Genomic DNA, 17,112 nt, shown 5'->3' on the forward strand with positions numbered 1-17,112 from the left:
GTAGTGTAGACAGTGGCTTGGCTGCAAAGAAAAAGGTGGAATATCTTCATTTGCCAAGACAGGAGAAGGTCACATTCTTCGGGACCATTATAGCTCCTAATAAAGAGCTGGGATTTTGCTTTACATGCAATGAGAATTAAGTGAAGGACCTGAAAGTGGAATAGTGTGAAATTATTTGAATCACATTTTTATATTATCACTTTATGTGCTGCCTAGGGGATGGATGAGGAAGACCCAGAGGAAAATTCCAGAGATGATGGGTTCTGGAAGTAAAAATTGATAGGGAAGATGAAGAAAAGCATACATATTCAAGATCTCGCTAAAGGGTAAGCTTTGGGTGAGAAACAAATGAGAAAGCAAAGCCATAGATGCTTCTATCATTAATGGTGACATAGAAAACCTGAGAATCCAGTACGTAGAAGGTGGAGTTCAAGAGCTCCATTTGAGCCTGTTAGGTTTGAAGGGAGTTCAAGAGATCCATTTGAGCCTGTTGGGTTTGAAAGGATTATTGGATATTTAAATGAAGAAGTCAGATAAGCAGGCTATTTTGGTCTAGTGCTCTGAGAGTGATATGACAGTATGTGTCATTAAGCGGTATTTCAATGCAGAAAACATAACAGACAAGAGAACAGACCTCAGGACTGATTGAACTCTGAGGCTCTCCAGCAAAGGTCCAGCAGAGGAGGAGAAAAAGCAAAAACAGGAGCTGAGGTGGAAGGAAAATTTGAAGAGCGCAGACAGTCTCTCAAAAATTGCTTTAGTGTTTCAGGCAAGACGAAGTAGTCAAATATGTTGAGAAATTGGAAAAATGTTAAAAATGCCCATTGGAATTGGCAGGATGAAGTCCCAGGTATCACTGACAGTGATGGTGAAGATGAGGAAGGAGAAGACATCAGTGTGTTGTTGAAGAATGAATCGAGTAAGGGGGTGTTTGTGTGTGTATGTGTGTGTACTGGAGAAACAAACCTAGACAATTTTTATTGAGAAATTTTAGTACTGGATGCCTCTGAGCACACTTTTAGGTGTGCTTGAAACCATTCAGGAGGGAGGGGAAGCTTAGTGATGCAGGGAAGAGGAGTAAATGAAGGAGGAAGCTTCTCAAAAAAGCTAGAAGGAACTTCAGAGTGTATGAAAAATTTGATTTTTTTTTTTTTTTTGAGATGGAGCCTCCCTCTCTCACCCAGGCTGGAGTGCAGTGGCACAATCTCGACTCACTGTAGCTTCTGCCTCCCAGGTTCAAGTGATTCTCCTGTCATAGCCTCACGAGTAGCTGGGATTACAGGCACGTGCGGGCTAATGTTTTGTATTTTTTAGTAGAGACGGGGTTTTGCCATGTTGGCCAGGCTGATCTCAAACTCCTGACCTTAAGTGATCCACCTGCCTAGGCCTCTCAAAGTGCTGAGATTACAGACATGAGCCATTGCACCTGGCCGAAAAATTTGATTTTTTTAAAGGAGTAAGATGAAATTAACAAAATCAGCAAAATAATTTTGCTTTTAAAGTATGCTTCTTATATTAATAGTTTTGCTCTAGTATAGAGGAAAGAAAGCACAAAGATGTAGAAATAAACTACTATGTGGATTTGAATTTGAACTCGACCCTAGATGTTCTGTGTGAGTGAGGCCCTTCACTTACCTGCTTTATAGATGAGTGATAATGCTTGTAAATTAAGTAGCATGTAATAGAGACTAAACAAGTTAAAGGTGTTCTCCAGTTAGTGTTGAATTTGTAGTTGTCGTAAAGTAGTATTTCCTGAGTTTCACACTCCTGAGCACACATTTTCTTGATGTAGTTTTTTTAAGAAATATTAATAGAATCTTCCAAAAAATTCTACTAAATTTCATAGAATGATTTATGTAACACGTTCTAGTTTCTTTGCTGGAAGGAAATATTTCTATTGCTTTATTAACAGGTGAAATCTTAGGTTGGTATAATTTGCCATATTTGTGAAGTGACAGTTTATAAGATACTGCAAGGTACCATATTTTGTGTGCCTAAAAATGCTTAACTATATCAGTTGACAACTATGAAAACTGAGCAAAAGCCATAGCATTTTGATTAAGCAGTTTTTTGGTAAAAAACTGTTCTGTGATGCAAGAATATAGATCAACCAAACGTGGTTCTATTTAGAGTTTGCTTAGCATACCACACAACTCTCTGTATCTAAATAATTTTCAGCATTCTTTTAGATGATTTTGGGGATTCTTAACATCACTGACCTTTGAATCCTCACAATTTAAATCTGACAAAACGAAGAGAACTGTTTTTTAAAATTATGTTTTATGTTCATTGACAATTAAGTAGAAGGTGCATATGACACAGTTCTTAAAAATGTAACATTATACTATTCTAACATTCCAGTCAACACGCAATTATCCCTATCTAATTGCCTTTGTGCAATCTTTTATATGTGTTGCTAATTAATTTACATATATTAATATCTTAGCTGATCTGTTTGCATCCTATGGTTTTTGCTATTTTGTCCAAAGAAACAAACAATTCACTTCCTTGTTTCAATTAAATATTACTTGAATGAAGTTAAGGACTTCCCAGCTTTTTCAAGTATATTTTCATGGTGTGGTCTCTTGTTAGAAACTATGAATTTATCTCTTTCCATTTAAAAAGTGGAAGCATAGGCTCAAGGCAGCCTTTTTGGCCAGTGGCTGTCCCAGGACTGAGTCCTGAGTCCTGATTCATGGATTCCTGGTGAAACTGCTGTTTCTCTAACATCCCTGATTTTTTTTTTTTTTTTTTTTTTGAGATGGAGTTCCACTCTTGTTGCCCAGGCTGGAGTGCAATGGCACTATCTTGGCTCACGGCAACCTCTGCCTCTCGGGTTCAAGAGATTCTCCTGCCTCATCCTCCTGATTAGCTGGGATTACAGGCATGCACTACCACGCCCAGCTAATTTTGTATTTTTTAGTAGAGACGGGGTTTCTCCATGTTGGTCAGCCTGGTCTCGAACTCCTAACCTCAAGTGATCCACCCACTTTGGCCTCCCAAACTGCTGGGATTACAGGTGTGAGCCACCACGCCTGGCCTAACATCACTGACTTTTGAATCCTCACAATTTAAATCTGACAAAATGAAGAGAACTATTTTTTAAAATTGTGTTTTATGTTCATTGACAATTAAGTAGAAGTCATTTTTTTTAGTTATGTATCTATGATTATCACCAATCTTCATGTACAAAACAGTTTCTATCTCTGGACCTCATTATATAATAAGAGGAAGGATAGCATTGTTCTAAATATAGGTATAAAGAACACTTATGACTTGTGATTGATTAAGCTATCATGAAAATAAAGTATTTTACTACTGTGTGATCTTATGAAGGCTGAATTAAAAAGAATTCATTAGTAATGCATTTCTTCATGATTATATGGCAAATATTTTCTGTGGTGAGTGTGCGCCCAAAATAAATGACAAAAAAAGAAGGATAAATAACCATGGAAAATAGCAAATCTCTGTTAATACAGACTCTGAAAAAAAGGATATGCTAAATCATAGCCTGACATATCTAACTTGTATTCTCTGTTATTTAAGTAAACAATTGCCTCTAGCAGATGCATATAAAGATAAAATTACAGCTTATAAATACTCATTTCTCTTTTACAAAATGAATGGAGAGGCATATCAAGATCAGTGATGAATAAATAGAAAAACTTAGAGGCTACTTATTTGAATTAATCTGTAAGTCACTAAATTCATTTTTATATGATACATAATTTTATAGGGTACCTAGTCTGAAAATTCACTTGCTCATATATTTTTCATTAAAATAGCTAAGTCATAAAATAAGTGCAGAGAGAAAAAATATATCTGTTTGTCATACATACCTGCCAGAATAAAAGAAACTATATGAAATTAAAATAATCAGTCCAAATATAAAAAAGCTAACAAGCAACACTAGAGAAAACTTTAACCCATTACAAACTGTTTAATCTGAAGAAGGTATTTATTTAAATAACTTTTTTTGAAGACAAAAGTGTCCTTCTGCACTCAACTTTGTTGATCATGGAAGTCCATCACAGGAAGGGCAGGGGCAGAAAAAATTTGATCAAAATCTTTTACATAATATTTTAAGGTACATATTTTCACTTATTAAGAAAATAGATTTTTAATACTTTAGAAGCATTATAGATTTATATACGTAGAAAATATTACAAATGTGTTTTTTCAACTCTTATTTTAAATTAAGGGGTACATGTGCAGAATGTGGAGGTTTGTTACATAGGTAAGCAAGTGCCATGGTAGTTTGCTGCATAGATCATCCCATCACCTAGGTATCAAGCCTAGCATCCATTGGTTATTCTTCCTGATGCTCTCCCTCTGCTCCCGACCCCCAGCAGGCTCCAGTGTGTGTTGTTCCCTGCCATGTGTCCATGTGTTCTCATCAATCAGCTCCCATTTATGAGTGAGAATATGTGGTGTTTGGCTTTCTGTTCCTGCGTTAGTTTTCTGAAGATAACGACTTCCAACTCCTTTTATGTCCCTGCAAAGGACAAGTTCTCATTCCTTTTTATGGCTGCATAGTACTCCATGGTGTATATGTATCACATTTTCTTTATCCACTCTATCATTAATGGGCACTTAGGTTTATTCCCTGTCTTTGCTATTATGAACACGGTTGCAATTATTTATATTCTTTTAGGTATATACCCAGTAATGGGATTGCTGGGTCAAATGGTGTTTCTGGTTCTAGGTCTTTGAGGAATTGCTATGCTGTCTTCCACAATGACTGAACTAATTTACATTCCCACCAACAGTGTAAAAGCATTTCTATTTCTCCCAGCCTTACCAGCATCTGTTGTTTCTTGACTTTTTAATAATCACTATTCTGACTGGCATGAGATGGTAGCTCATTGTGGTTTGATTTGCATTTGTCTAATGATCAGTGATGTTGAGCTTTTTTTCATATATTTGTTGGCCACATGTATGTCTTCTTCTGAGAAGTGTCTGTTTTTGTCCTTTGCCCACTTTTTAATGGGGTTGTTTGTTTTTTTCTTGTAAATTTGCTTAAGTTCCTTACAGACTCTGGATATTAGACCTTTGTCAGATGAGTAGGTTGCAAACATTTTCTCCCATTCTGTAGGTTGTGTGTTCACTCTGATGATAGTTCCTTTTGCTGTGCAGAAGCTCTTTAGTTTAATTAGATCCCATTTGTCAATTTTGGCTTTTGTGGCAATTGCTTTTGGCATTTTATTCATGAAATCTTTGCCCATGCCTATGTCTTGAATGGTATTTCTAGATTTTCTTCTAGTGTATTTATAGTTTTGGGTTTTATATTTAAGTCTTTAATCTATCTTGAGTTAATTTTTGTATATGGTGTAAGGAAGGGATCCAATTTCAATTTTCTGTGTATGGCCAGCTAGTTATCCCAGCACCACTTATTAAAAAGGAATCCTAATCCTTTCCCTATTGCTAATGTCAGGTTTGTCAAAGATCACATGGTTGTAGGTGTGCAGTCTTATTTCTGAGTTCTCTATTATTTTCCATTGGTCTATATGTCTGTTCTTGTGCTAGTACCATGCTGTTGGTTACTGTAGTCTTGCAGTATAGTTTGAAATCGGTTAGCATGATGCTTCCAGTTTTGTTCTTTTTTTTAGGATTCTCTTGGCTATTCAGGCTCTATTTTGGTTCCATATAATTTTAAGGTAGTTTTTTTCTAATTCTGTGAAGAATGTCAGTGGTAGTTTAATGAGAATAGCATTGAATCTGTACATTACTTTGGGCAGCATGACCATTTTCACAATATTGATTCTTTCTATCCATGAGCATGGACTGTTTTGTCCATTTGTTGTTTCCTCACTGATTTCTTTGAGCAGTGGTCTGTCACTTCTCTTGTTAGCTATAGGCCTAGGTATTTTATTCTTTTTGTAGCAATTGTGAATGGGATTTCATTCATGATTTGGCTCTCTGTTTGCCTATTGTTGGTGTATAAGAATGCTAGCAAATTTGCACAATGATTTTGTATCCTGAGACTTTGCTGAAGTTGCTTATCATCTCAAGAAGCTTTTGGGCTGAGACAATGGGGTTTTCTAGACATAGGATCATATCATCTGCAAACAAAGATAATTTAAGTTCCTCTCTTCCTACTTGAATACCCTTTATTTCTTTCTCTTTCCTGATTGCCCTGGCTAGAATGGGCAATACTCTGTTGAATAGGAATGGTGAGAGAGGGCATCCTTATCATGTGCCGGTTTTCAAGGGGAATGCTTCCAGGTTTTGCCCATTTGGTATGATATTGGCTGTGGGTTTGGCATATGTAGCTCTTATTATTTTGAGGTATGTTCCTTCAATACCCAGTTTATTGAGAGGTTTTTAACATGAAGGATATTGAACTGTGTTGAAGGCCTTTTCTGCATCTATTGAGATAATCACGTGTTTTTTTTTCTTTAGTTCTGTTAATGTGATGAATCACATTTATTGATTTGCGAATGTTGAACCAATCACCACTGACCCCACAGAAACACAAACAACCATCAGAGAATACTATAAACACCTCTACGCACATGAACTAGAAAGTCTAGAAGCAATTCCTGGACACATACACCCTCCCAAGACCGAACCAGGAAGAAATTGGATCCCTAAACAGACCAATAATGAGTTCTGAAATTGAGGCAGTAATAAATAGTCTACCAACCAAAAAAGCCCAGGACCAGATGGATTCACAGCTGAATTCTACCAGAGGAATGAAGAGCTGATACCATTCTTTCGGAAACTATTTCAAAAAAATAAAAAGGGGGTCTCATTCTATGAGACCAGCATCATCCTGATACCAAAACCTGGCAGAGACACCACAGGAAAAGAAAATTCAGGCCAATATCCTTGATGAACATTGATGCAAAAATCTTCAATACAATATTGGCAAACTGAATTCAACAACACATAAAACACCTTATCCACCTCAATGAAATTAGCAACAAATGTATTTTACAGAAGTATCTATGGATAATTCTATAAAAGTTTCTTTAGAAACTTCAGTATATCAAACTTGTATATGCTCATGTCAGCTCATACAGTAAATGAAAACCACTATATTGTATTGTAAACACTTTATAATTCATCTTTTTTATATTTTAAGTGGGCATCTCAGGCCAAATGAATATGGTTAATTGAACTGGCTAAGTTAAATCTGTTGCATTTTTTTATTGAAAATTTCTGCAGATAATAGATTCACATGAGAGAGGCACTGTGTGCTCTACCCAGTTTTCCCTTTGGGAACGTTGTGTGAACTATAGAATCACAACCAGGATACTGACATTGATACAATTCCCCAATCTCACTTAGATTTTGCCAGTTTTACAAGTACTCATCTATGCACATGTGTGTGTGTGTGTGTGTGTGTGCTTCTAATCAATTTTATCTCATGTATAGGTTCATGGAGTTGCCACTTGACTCAAGATACTGAATACAGTCATGTGCTGCATAACTTTTCAGTCAATGACAGGCTGCATATACAACAGTCGTCCCATCACACTATAATACCATAGTTTTACTGTACCTTTTCTATATTTAGCTATGTTTAGATACACAAATACTTAACATTGTGTTACAGTTGTGCTACAGTTGCCCACAGGATTCAGTAGAGTCACATGCTGTACATGTGTGTAACCTGGGAGCAATGGGTCATGCCATATAGCCTAGGTGCCCAATAGGCTGCATCTAGGTTTGTATAAGTGCACTCTATGATATTTTCACAATAACAAAGTCACGTAAGCATGCATTTCTCAGAATGTAGCTCTGCCATTAAGTCATGCATGAGTACAGTTTCATCTCCACAAAGCTCCCTCATGTTGCCCTTTTATATTCACATCCAACCCCTTCACGGTTCTCCTCCAGATCCCACCCCCACCTCCATCCTTAACCCCTAGCAAATGTGAAACTATTCTCTATTTATAGAATTATTTCAACAATGTTCTACAAATACAATAACACATTATGCAGTCTTTTGGGATTAGCTTTTTTTTCACTCAGCATAATTCCCTAGAGATTCCTCTGAGTTATTGTGTGTATCAAGAGTTTTCTCTTCTTATTGCTGGGTACTATTCCATGGCAGGCATGTGCCACAATTGGTTTAACCATCCACAGGCCAAAGGACATACTGGTTGTTTCTAGTTTTGGCTATTACAGTAAAGATGCTGTAAACATTTTTGAGAAGGTTTTTGAGTGAAAATAAGATTTTATTTCTCTGGGATAAATGGCCAAGAGTGCAATTTCTGGTTCATATTATAATTGCATGGTTAGTTTTATTACAGGCTGCCACCCTGTTTTCCAGAGTGTCTGTGCCATTTTACATTACCTACCAGCAATGTATGAGGATCTAGATCTCCACGGCCTCACCAGCATTTGATGTTCACACCTGTTTGTTCTTATTTTAGCCATTCTCATAGGTGCATGATGACACTTCCCTGAGAGCTCTTTATGAGAGATTCTTTTTGTCATATGTATTGAGGTGAAATTCACATGACATAAAAAGAACCGGCTGGGTGCAGTGGCTCATGCTGGTAATCCCAACAATTTGAGAGGCCGAGGTGGGTGGATAACCTGAGGTCAGGAGTTTGAAGCCAGCCTGGCAAACATGGCAAAACCCTGTCTCTACTAAAAATACAAAAATTAGCAGGGCATGGTGGCGGGCACTTGTAATCCCAGCTACTTGGGAGGCTGAGGCAGGAGAATCGCTTGAACCCCAGAGGCAGAGGTTGCCATAAGCCGAGATCCCACCAGAGCACTCCAGACTTGGGCGACAGAGTGAGACCCCATCTAGGAAAAAAAAAAAAAAAAAAAAAGTAACCATTTAAAAGTTAACAATTCAGTAGCATTTAGTACATTCAAGTGTTGTGCAATAAGGAATACTAGTTTAAAAAAACATTGCCATCATTCCAAATAAAAGTCCTTACAGTTTACTGCTTACAGTTCCTCTCAATTTTTAGTTGGGTTTAATTTGATTTTAGTTTGCCGGTTCTGATTGGAGTTTTTGTTTTTTTCATTGTTGAATTTGAAATTCTTCATATAGTCCAGATACTAGTTCTTTGTCAGGTATCGAGTCGGCAATATTTGCTCCCAGTGTGCCTTTTATCTTTTCATCCTTTTCACAAAGTCTTTCACAGAACAAAAATTTTTACATTTAATGAGGTCCAGTTTACTTACATTCCCTTTTATGTATCATGCTTTTGGTATCAAGTCTAAAAATTCTTTGCCTGACCTTAGATCTCAAAGATGTTTTTCCTGTGTTCTTTTTTTCCCCTAGAAATGTCATAGTTTATGTTTTACATCTAAGTCCATGATCCATTTTGAATTAATTTTTGTACAAGCTATGAGGATTAGGTTGATGTTCAATTTTTCACCAATGAATGTCCAATTGCTTGGCATTATTTGTTGAGTAGGCTGTCTTTACTTCCTTGAAGTGCTTTTGTACTTTTGTCAACAATCAGCTGAACATACTCGTGCTGGTCAATTTCTAGGTTCTCCATTGTGTTTTATTGATCTATATGTCTATCTCTCCACCAGTACTACACTATCTTGACTACTGCAGCTTTTGAGGAGTAAGACTTAAAATCAGAGTAATGCCTCCCCCTTCATTTTTCTTGGAATGATTATTATAGCTCAAGGTCATTGTGATTATTTTAGGGCCTATACCTTTCTATATAAATTTTAGAAAAAGCATATCTATTTCTACAAAATCCTTGCTGAAATTTTGATGGGAATAACATTAAAACTGTAAATCAATTTGGGAGATGATGGACATCTTTATTATGAGACTTCCAATCCTTGAGCACTGTAATTCTTGCTATTATTTAGATCTTTTAAAAATTCCTTTCTTCAGTGTTCTGTAGTTTTCAGCATATCAATTCCATACATGTTTTTGTTTGTTTTAGAGACACTCACTTTGTTGTCAAGGCTGGAGTACAGTGACATGATCATAGCTCACTGAAGCCTCAAACTCAGGTTCAAGCAATCTTCCCACTTCAGCCTCCCAAGTAACTGGGACCACAAGTATGTGCATCACACCCTGCCAATTGAAAAAAAAATTAATCTTTTGTAGAGACAAGGCCTCCCTTTGTTGCCCAGGCTGGTCTTGAACTCCTAGCTTCAAGCAGTCCTCCCACCTCAGCCTCCCAAAGTGCTGAGATTACAGGCACCACTGCACCTGGCCCTATATATATTTTAAGTGTACACTTAACATATTTAATTTTCTTTGGGTGACTAAAATGATACTGGCACTAGTCATTGTTAGTATAAACAAATATGATGTTTTTTTGTGTTGATCTTTCATCCCAAGACTCTTCTGAACTTGCTTAGTTCTAATTCATTTATTAGTTCTATGAACGGTTTTTATAGATTTTTCAGGTTTTTAAAATGTAAATAATCTTGTCATTTTCAAAGAGAAACAGCTTAATTTATTTTCTTTCCTATTTGTCTTTTACTTATTTTACTTGCCTGACTGCTTTGGCTAGAATACTTGGCACTATTTTGAATAAAAGTGGTGACAGAAGACATTTTTACTCTGTTCAGTATCTTAGGGGAAAAGTATCCAGTCTTCCAACACTATATGTGACATTAGCTGTAGGTTTTTTCTAGATGTTCTTTGTGGAGTTGAGGTAATTCTTTATTCTTATTTTGATGGAGGCTTTTTATCATTGGTGAATGTTAGATTTTATTAAATACCTTTTTGTTTACAATTGCTGTGATCATATGACTTTTTTTCTCTACCTCATTATATGGTGCTTCATATAAATTGATTTTCAAATATTGAACCAGGTTTCCAAACCTGGAATGAATCCCGTTTGGTTATGGTGCGTAATTATTTCTATCCATTGTTAGATTTGGCTTGCTAAATTTGGTTGACAATTTCTGTGGCTAAATTCATGACAGATATTGACATATATTATATATATGCATATATATATACACACACATATATACATATATGTGTATGTATATGCATATACACACACACGTATATATATATACACATGTGTATATATGTATATACATACATGTGTGCATATATATATGTGTGTATATATATACGTATATATATTTTATATATTATATGTGTTATATATGTTTCTCGGTATTATATTTGTTAGATTTAGGTGCCATAATACTGGCATCATAAAATGAATAGAAAAGTGTTTTCTCCTCTTCTATTTTCTTTATAATTAGTATTATATTTTCTTTAAATATTAGTAGAACTTTCTGATAAATTCACCTGGGCCCAGAGATTTTTTTTCAAAGTGTTTAATTATAATTTCAGTGGCATTAATGATTATATAACTATGTAAGTATTTTATGTTGACTAGGTTTTGAGCTTGTTGTTTTCCAGAAATTAGTCCATTTCTTTGAAGTTGTGGAATTTATGAACATAAAGCTGTTCGTAGTATTTCCGTATTATCCTTTATCATGCCTACAGTGTGTTCTCTTATGGGAGAAGGGAGCCTCAGTCCATGAAAACATTTCCTGGCTTAGCACCTAAGGGGGTGATCCTCCCTGATTGTTTGGGATGGAGCGAACTTTCTGAGTTGGGCACCTTTGCAGCAGGATCCCCTTATTCATGCCACCTCCTCAGCCCCTTCCCACTCTGCTCCATAGTCTCTGGGCTGAGCAGGTGGGTCTCAGGCCTGAAGATCAAAGAGGCATCCTGGGCCGGGACACTTGTGACTAGGTCCCATGCTGGTCCCTCACCCACCTCTGCTCAGGTGCTCCACCTCAGCATCTCTTGGCATGGAGGGGAGCATCATGCATATGGGGATGGAGAATATGGACTTTCCTGGTCACTTGGTGTTAGCAAATCTTCTGATTGATCTCCCTCTCCAGTGGTACCTGGCTCACCTGTTGTCAGGACTCCTGTTTGGTATCCAGAAGAAGAATGAGCCAACCTCAGCTACCTTCTGCTGCTGGATTAGGGGTCTAGGTCATCTTCTGTTGGGTATGAGGACATAAAATGCCCAGCCCATGCTGTTCCTTTAGGCCTGGGGTTCCAGACCAGCTACCTTCTTCTTACTACCTTTCTGAGCTGCTCCGTGTTTACTTCTTGAGTCATTTCCAGTGTTAAAATTGTGCTTATCAGGGAGGAATGAGGAAAAGCATGGCTATGCCAGTGTGTCTGTTCCAGAAGTCTGTATTTGATCATTAAAAGATCAAATTCTGTTGTTTCACTTGTAAAATTGAAATAAACAGTAATCTGACTAGACTGCCTAGCACACACACTCACACATAAAAAGACCATAATCATTTTTTATTTTTATTCAGAAAAATTCAAGCACAAATATTAAAACTTTCAACAATGCACTGTCTACTTAGATTTTGACCTGGAATGTTTTAAAACCTTATAACTTTAAAATAATTTAAAGGACTTAGAAGTATATCAAATATTTATTTCCCTTTATCCACGACATACATCCAGGTATATACCAGGTCAAAGATGCATCTTTCATATTTCTCACCCATTGTGAATAATTAATATATGCAATTAACAACACCTTATCATTGCTTCTTTCTAGACCACACAACTGACATATGTGCTCTGTGTGTGTGTATATATACACATGTATGTATAAATGATATATCTGTGTGTATATATGTATCATATGTACACACATATGATACATATATAAACAGGCAAGTATATAGGAAAAATATATAAAAATATATGTGTGTGTGTGTGTATATGTGTATATACACACACACACACACATTTTCTTTTAGCATTTTTTCTATTTTTTGGCTCAAATTGTGTTGGTCCCTATGGGATTCATCTTTGCTAGAAATACTATTTCTGTTACTTTTTCTTTTTGTGTACATCAATATCATTAAATGAAATGTTTAATTAGTGTTAACAACTGTTCTTTTAATGAACATTATCTAATTTAATATTCACAGTAAGCCTATAAGGACAATGGCACTGCGATTCCCATTTCAAAGAAAAAGGCACCCCAATTTAGAGAGGTTATTTTAATTGTCCAAGCTCAAATAGTACTGGAGTGCCAGGATTCAAGACAAGTTAATCCTAATACAGAGTCTCTGTGACGCTACAGTAGACTGAGTTGCAGAATTTCTGTTTGCAGACTCATCTTGAGTAGCAGTTGTTTATTTGATTGCTGCTTACTTTCTTCTTCCTTCCTCTTTGCTTTCGTTCTTCTCCATTTTGCAGATTGGTAGTTGCTTCCATTTACCCCTCCTGATCTAAAGCTAGTGCCATAGTAACAAACAAATTTCTCTTCTAAAAAATCTAAAGTTGTTCATTATCTATCCCTTCCTGGAAGGTGACAAGAACCTTTTCATGATTTGTGTTGAACAATCACCCGCCTCACCTCTCATGTTATTCTTTATAACTTCTCCAACTTTTTAAATGACAAAAGCTATTATTTAATAGTCAAAAGTTGATTAAATTACCTAATATGTTCTCTATATTTGTGGGAACACATTTCTTCTGCCAGCCACTCTACATCTTTTGAAGCATATTTTGTAGTTTGTTTTTCAAAGGTGGTCTGTATTTAATGGAGGAACATTCTTGCCTACTTTCTCTTTTATCTCTGCTTCTCCATAATTCCTTCACTGTTGATGTTTTTTGGCGGGGGGAGAAGAGTATTTTCTGGAACTCCTATTAGACTTCCTTAGAGCTTTTTAATCATTTTCATATTTTTTGGTCCTAAACACCTTGATCACATCTTCCTTTACTAATCTTTCCTCCACTTACTCTGGCTTTCTGCTGTTCCAAAAATACATGATGTGTATTCCCACCAAGTCTTAAATGAAAAACATTTCTCAAAATATACCCTTGGCTCAATATCTCTCTCCTTTTGATACTGACCTACCTTGACCTATTTTTTTTTTCTTTTGAGGCTTTCTGACTAATTTCCTCACTTTTTTTATACTCCACATGTACTTTTTTCATTTATTTCTGTTTTTGTTACATTATTTCTTGTCTTGTATAACACATTATTTCATTGTTACCCTTTATTTTAAACATACTTATTTCAAATTCATTTAAAACTGATCTGCCACTTCTTAAAAATCTTGAATGATTTCATTTTCTAATTGTTGATTTTTTTTTGTTGGGGGAGGTGTCTTTAACATTAGCCTGTTTATTTGTTTTTAATTTTTGGTTTGCAGGCTTATGTTTAATTAAATTCTCTCTCTGCTCAGCCCTGCAAGTATTAGAGTCTAGGATTTTTTCATTTGTCTTTAACTAAATATACAGGGCCCCATTTCATAATCACGGTCCTATGTTAGCAGGTTGGGGCTTTAGTTACTCCTCTTCTGGGGCTCAGTTGGAGTAGGGCACATTATTCTGCAGGATGAATATGACTCATTGGCTCTGCCTCCCTTTGCTTTCAAACCATGTTGCATTTTGAGTGTATTTTTATAGAAAATTTTTTTAATTTTTTAATATTATTTTAACCCGTAATCTGTTGACTTGGTAACACCATGGAGGATGGTATCAAGCATGACATCATCACGTTATCTTGGCCTAAAATTTATTTGATTAATATTTTCATTTAATGCCAGCCATGAGTCAGGGTCACTCTCCCAGGCACTGAACTATACAAATTTGCAGATTTCCGAGCATTAGAGAAGGAAGAAAAATAATGAACAAATAATAAGTGCTATGAATTATGAATAAAACAGGACATAGAGAATGAGAATGGAATGCTGTTTTTAATAGAGTGGTAAAAAGAGAACTCATAATAGCAAGACATTTGAGTGCAGATGTGACTCAACCTGAGTAATAAGCTAAGTGGTATCTGAGAAAAGGTATTTGCGAAAAGAAAATAGCAAACGCAAAGGCCCTGTTCAAGGAACAGCAAGGAGGCAGTCCCTTCGTCATTCTAGATACCTCATTTAATTAATGTAGCTTCATTTGACACTAACAACTTTTTTTCTCTTTCTTTAAATTACGGGTAATAATCGTACAAACTTGACAGGGCTGATATGATAGCGTTGTTATGAAGACTAAATGAATCAATGATTTTAAGTTCTTTTAAAAATCGTGACATAGCAAGTAGAATAAACATGTTTGCTTAAAAAACTAAAACCAGTTTAGTACCTGATCCAGTATTATAAGTGATAATGCTTTATATTTAATTTAGAAGATCTATATTATTTGGAAATAAAAGTTCTGCTGTTTTGCTTTTTACTGTTTGGTTTGGTTCTGAGGATAGTGTTAAATTTAGAAACATGACTCAAATTATTAGTTATAGCCCAGATTATTTAAATAAACAACAAAAATAATTTATAGAATATTTCCATTGTTTTTTCCTTATCTATAACGTAATCTAAGAACTATGGCAATGTCTATAGAGTGAATGCAAAACTAGTTCATTTATTTATTTATTACGATGGGTTATTTTATTGTGTGTGAAATATCTTTTCATTCCTCACACACGAATCTTTGCCCTTTTACTAAAGTCAGGCACAGTGAATATATCTAAATTGGTACCTTAAGTATTTGTGCATAAGTTAAAGAATTTTCATTTATCTGTTCTCAGAACACGTCACTAACAATGACATCAGCAAAGCAGAGGTGTCTTTGAGAAAGACATTCTGCAGGTTCCCGTGGCGGAGCCGGATAAGGCTGTAATACTCACCAGCTGGTGACCTTGCCCATCTTCAATTTCTTCAGTTTTATAAGAAAAGTGTTGATAGCCTGGAACTCCTGGGTGCAAACAATCCTCCTACCTCATCCTCCCGAGTAGCTGGGGCCACAGGTGGGAGCAACCACCAAGTCCAGCTAATTTTTTTTTCTTTTTGTAGAGATGGGATTTCACCATCTTTCCCAGGCTGCTCTCCATCTCCTGGGCTCAAGTGATCATATAGCCTCAACCTCCTAAAGTGCTGAGATTATAGGAATAAGCCACCATGCATGGCTCATATCTGAGTTTCCTTCCAAGTCTCAGTAGAAAACATCCAGGAGAAAAGGTTTACCAAACCCATTTAATTAGGTTATAAAATAAAAATAAATTTTGCATACCTAAAATTATGAATATGAACCCTATAATTTTATAACTGATAATTATTACAAGTTATTAAATTCTTTAATAATTACATGTTTTATGGTAGCAAATATGTTCTAAAATTAATTCTAGAACAAGGATTATATTTGGTTATGAGAATAAAAGATAGGTTTTATTCTCATAAAAAAGATCAAAAAAAGAATCTGTTTTATTCTGATAAAACAGATAAAAAAAAAAAGATCTGTTTTTGAGTTTAGCCTAAGAAATCTTAAACTGCAAGGGCTTATGCAGAAAAAAAATGAATCTGTGGTAAAACAAAAAACTGGTCACATAATTTATGTAGGTCATGATAAACCCTGAATAAAAAGCAACATAGATGATAATAATTCACAAAATATTTAACAATTGAATTGGGGATTGTTTTGCTTCGTGTTTCTTATGTATGAATTCATGGGCATGTGATTGAACAGGCACATTTTTCTGACCTAAAATCTGAAGGTGCGTTTCTTTCCTCGAGTCAAATCTGGAGCTCATTTGAACACTGTCCACAACTGCACACCTGCAGGTGTTGTCTGAAACTTGCCCTCCTGTATTCATCACCCTCGCCCTGAAGGACAAGTCCAGTTCCTGGATCAAAAGTGTTAGAAGTAACCAGGAAATTGCCTTGGATTGATTGTTTTATCTAGTGACAATTAAATTCCAGAAAATATAAACCCATTGGGTATAGAGAGGCATTCTGTTTCCTCTGTTAAGTCTGTATCTGTCTACTGAGCATAGATATCTTTGTCCATATTTGCTTAAATACAGCCATCTTGAATAAGGAGAGAATTGTAAGTAAGCTACATATTTTTTGGGAAAAAAAAAAGGAAAATTGTACCAATCATAGGAAGGACCAATTACCCTCTGAGGTTGTGTACAAATAGCCAGGTGGAAAGAGAAGGAGAGGAGAGCCAGTTTGATAATACGAGGGTTAGTCAAAGTTTCTAAGCACAGGTTGATTTTTCCCACATCAGGTCTGCATCTCCTGGAACTAAAACCTCTGGCTAACTCTACTCTGTGTTAATAAAACTATTATAATTAGGCCCTGAAGATTGAGAGCTGCCTAGAGCTGTAGTGCTCAGCACCAGATTGCCTCTGAGTTTACAACTGA

Source organism: Gorilla gorilla, chromosome 3, assembly GCF_029281585.2.
Source record: "Gorilla gorilla gorilla isolate KB3781 chromosome 3, NHGRI_mGorGor1-v2.1_pri, whole genome shotgun sequence".
Classification (NCBI taxonomy): Eukaryota; Metazoa; Chordata; class Mammalia; order Primates; family Hominidae; genus Gorilla; species Gorilla gorilla.